A 4835-nucleotide genomic window follows, 5' to 3' on the forward strand; every position below is an offset into this window, starting at 1 on the left:
GTTCTCCGTTGTGGGGACCCTGCCAAAAGGAGGATTTCAGACGCGCCCGATGCCCTGGACCCTTCCGCCCCTCTGTCCGTCCACGAGGCTACCGACCCAAATGCCCATGCGTCCTGCAGTTCCACCTTCATTATAATCGAGTGCAGAAACCGTCGAACTTATTCGCTTCGCCCCATGGGTCACATCCCAACTGCAGGGCCCGTCTGGCTAGTTCCGTCCACGCTGTGGGCGCGCGGCCAAATGGCTGCTCAGTGGCCGCCACCCACGCAGGGCCCTGCGGCTATTGCCCGTAGATACCGCGCCACACTCGTAGGCTCCGAGACCTCGGCCGGACCGGTCTTGCTGCTGGTTCCGGAGCGATTCGCAGGCGGCAGCGGCGGTCGAAGTAGCGCCGGATCACGTCAGGTACCTGGCGAGACATACCAACATACATACATACCTGGGCGTAAAGCACTCGAGTACGGGGTGCATACGGTGATGTTCTTATATCGGGTCTGCCAGCGGACCCCAGCGAAATGCCGCTGCCCTATAGATTCCAAGCTTCCTTTTATTTTACGACCCTTGGGTCATGTCCTGTTTCACTAAAGGAGCGGGCCGTCCTTCTGTGTGTAATTGTCTCGTGTCCATCCGTGAACGCTGGGGGTTCCCTGTCCTTCTGTCCCTCGCTGCACAACACTTCTAGTGATACTAGATACCCTGCCGGGTGGTCTGCTGTCTTCCTCTCCCGTGTCTGCAGACGCTTGCTGATGCCGCCGTCCCTGAAGACTACTTGCCTCTTAGCCTGGAGGGAGTGACGGTGGACTTGCTGCGTGATGTGCTGGGAACCAGGTGCGGCTGGGACGTGCTGTGGGAGCTGCCCTGCCCGATGGTGAAATGGGCAGAAGCCGCCCAGGGGAGACCCCAAGTAGCGCACGTTGTGTATGTACATGTATGTGCGGCAGCACCGGGTGCGCACAGTCCCCAGCATATCTCCACGCGCACTAAGAACTCATGCTTGAAGTCCCTAGTCCCGTAATGAATGACAGCCCCCCACCACGGCTCCCACACGTCTTGGACCACCTGGCGAACCCACCGCGACAGATCCCCATGGAACAAGCGCTGCCCACTGCAACTGAGCCACCCCTCACGGGCGCTGCTACAGGGCGAGACAACGCTGTACTTGTTCGCGGAGTCGGGTGCGTAGCTGAGGATCTGTAGGTGGGCTAGCTGTGGTGATGGCGCTTGTGCGGTTGCTGCTGCTGATGATGATTATCATATTCGCCGTCATAATTTCACATTAATAGCGTTACAATCATCATGAAATCATCTCCTGGTGGTCGTGGTGGTGGTGGCGGTCGCAGGCAGCGCTAAGGAGCAGTGGTACGCCGCGCTGATGGCGGCTGTAGCTCCCCAGGGCCTGCTGGCGACCACGCAGCACCTGTACGAGGACTACTGCCGCTACATGGCTAGCTTGCAGGTGTGCCGGATGGGGGGGAAAAGGAGGGGGACCCGCTATGAGGGAATCTGGAAGGCCTGCGTCCCACGTCTCAGGGTTCCTCGCCGTGCGCTGGGCGAAGGAGGTGGTCGGCAAAGACTCAAGACGGCGCGCATGGAGTTTGCTAAAGAGGGGCAGTGTGGGTGAAGATGGATCCCCATGATGTTGTGCTAAGCAGTGTACTATCTACAGTAAGAGCTATGACTGACTGACTGACTGACTGGTGTTGGGCTGAGCGGTTCTTGCCCAAGCTCGTTGTTGGCGGCCTTCGACGGCAGCGATAAGCGAGTGCCCCGAGTGCCCCCGGCGGGAGGCGATAGCAGGAAGAGTTAGGAGCAGGAACCGCAGGCGGATAACGGGCTCTCTGGACCAATGGTTGTTTCCGGTACCTAGCTTGCACCCACTGTCCCTGTGCAGATGGTGCAGTCGCCCCCGCTGCCACCGATCCCTCCACCGCCGTCGGAGCTCGGCCTTACATCGCCGCAACTACAGCAGCAGACGCAGAAGCAAGCTGAGCAGAAACAGCAACGGCAGCAGCAGCTCGACATGGCCAAGAGTGGTGCTATAATGCCGGCGGCAGCCACCAAGCTGTCCCAGCCACAGGAAGTGACGACGGGCAAGGAACGTGGCAGGCAGCACAAACGGCAGACGCAACAACCATCCCAACAACGCCCCGGCCCCGCTCCGACTGGCCCATCTGAACCCACAGGTAAGGCCTGGCCTGTCGCAAATGGTTGAAATGTTCACGACGCCGGCGGTAGCCCGGATACGGGAAACCCACATGTACATATGTGCATGGGACGGGGCAGTCTCACACCCTTGTTTGTACCAGCAAGGAGCAGCTAAACGTCGGGCTTTTAACGTGCAGAGGTATTCTCACTAGTCATGGCAACCAGGACTGATGTTCTAATGCGCGTGTTTTAGTGCTAAGGCGGTGCTTTGCGGCGGCAGCAACTGGGGGCAGCAATACACATTCCCTGTTTTGCCTTGATGACGCATTCGCCTGACGACGCTTCCTGACTCCCTTTTCGTTGTGGGTTCGTTGCCCGGGGCCCATGTACTGGTTAGTGCAACCTCTCGAGCAGGTGTCCGCGGCTCGTCAGCGAGGAGGAGGACGCAACCCCTTCGGTTTCATCCTCAGCCGCTTCGGCCGCGGCGGCGGCAGCCGTCGCCTGGACTCATCTGCTGCAGGGGCGGCGGCCGTCATCGCTGCAGCCGCCACGCAGTCCGGTCCCCTTGAATCTGCGCCGACGTGCATGGCATCCCAGGTGGACAGTGAACCGCCAAGCGACACAACCTGGCAATTGGACTGGCAACCGGGCCTGCCACAGGGTGAAGCAAAGCAGTCTTCGGAGCAGCAGCAGCAGCAGCAGCAACCTCAGGTGCAGCAGCAGCATCAGGCGGGGGGCAGCCAGGCTCCAGACCGGGAGCAAGAGGCTGAGCAAGAGCGCCAGCGGGAGGGCCGTCAGGTATGTGCATTGTGAACAGGATTATCTCATCCGGGTCGGGAGGCCGGAAGCGGCCGGAGAGGCGCCGGCGATATATGCTGGTCCTTGCAAGACTGCGTAGTCTGCACTCATTTTTGTCTATATAGTTAACCTTTCAACCTTAGGGCTGAACCCTGCGTCTCATGCTCGTGTATGCCCAATCATTGGCTTGCATCTGGCCCTCCCTCCTCTTTCCTCCACAAGGTATACCCGCAGCGCTCCCCCGCAGCGGGAGAGCCTGTCGAGGGGAACACCAATCCCGCTGGCTGCCCACAGCAGCTCCCGTTACCACATTACCATGAAAGGGCAGAGGAAGCCGAAGACGCCGCTGCCTACAGCGCCGATGCTTCCCAGGCCACGTCCGATGTCTTCACCGCCAGCAAGCCCTTCGATCCGGCCAGCGCCGCGCAAGCACCGCCACCCGTTATGGATTCCCCACCAGCGGCGAGCGCAGCCTGCCCTGCCCTATGTGTAGCTTCTAGCGATTCTGCCGCGGACACTCAAGCTCAGGCGGTGCCCAACGGCAGTGGCAGCGGCTGCTGCTGTAGCAACGGTGCTGCGTTGGAATTTCTCGAGTCTGAAACGGTAGCTGACCGCGATACCCTTGGACGAGAATGGGAACTCGTCGGGGGAGGACAAGGGTTGGCGGCAGGGGATGCGGCGGGGGCGTTGGCCCAGCGGGGCGAGCGCCCGCCTGCCGCACCGGACACGGCTGCACAAGACAATGAAGCGATGATGCCATTTGCAACACGTGCGATGGCGGCGAATTCGGCAAGTGTAGGAGCGCGGACTGTAGGAGAGGGGGTCCTGGCTTCCACGGGCGGCGGGGACAGCCCTTTACCAACGCAGGGATTAGTCGTCAACGTGGATGTCAGCGCAGGTACCGCAACGGGTGTTGCAGCTCCCAGCTGCCCTCGCCCTCGCAGCAGCCGAACAGAACCGATGTTCAATTTATCGTCGAATGTGAAGAAACGGGATAGCGTGGAGGGCGCCGTGGAGGTTGTAGCGGAGGCTAGCAGCCTTGCCACGGTGAGCCCCGCCGTTGCCGCTACTGCAGCGCTGGCCGCTGGGGAGGCGACGGTGTGTATGGAGCAACTTGCAAGGCCTACGGCTACAGCGGCACTTAGTGAGGGAGGAGCTCCTGTCGGTTCACCTCTGGACACGTCCGGATTGTTGGCAGCGTGGGCCGTTCCCCAGGCCTCAGCAACACCGACAACAGCGGCGGCGTCGCAACAGCCAACGCCTTCACCGCCGAACCGCGGGTCGGCGTTGGACGTGTTAGAATCTCCCGTGGCATCTAGTCCGGTGCAGGAAACACGCGGCAGCGTGTCCATGACGGCCGGCTCCTCGCTTTCCTTACAGGAACGCAGCCCTGTGGCCGCCGGCAGCTTGGCGTCAGAGCCGCCATCACCGCTGCCGTCACTGTCGCCGTTGCCGGCAGCCGCTACAGCCGGCCATCGCAAGAGCTCTTCCTTCCTGAGAGCGCAGCAGTCCAGGCACGGCGGCAGCATGCCCGACCTGCTTGAGGTGGCGCGCAAGGTGGCGGCGGACGCAAAGGCGGCCGGGAAGGACAGCGGCCCAGCGCTAACGGTGCCACCGTGCTTAGCAGCCGCCGCCGGCGCCGCTGCTGACCAGACGCGGAGGTCCCTGGACCACTGCCTGAGCAGCGGAGGCGGTGGCACCAGCGTCTCTAAGCCCCGCGGTGCCGGCGCGTTGTCGGTGGGGGGTTTCGCAGTAGAGGAGGGCGTGTCTCGCAACCTGAGCAAGCAGGATTTGAAGCGGCTGCAGCGGGAGGAGCAAGAACGGCAGAAGCAGGTAGGGCGGGAGCCAAGGCCCTCACTTGCACTCACACAAATAACAGGAGCTGCAAGAGC

This window comes from Volvox carteri, assembly GCF_000143455.1.
Source record: "Volvox carteri f. nagariensis unplaced genomic scaffold VOLCAscaffold_90, whole genome shotgun sequence".
Lineage (NCBI taxonomy): Eukaryota > Viridiplantae > Chlorophyta > Chlorophyceae > Chlamydomonadales > Volvocaceae > Volvox > Volvox carteri.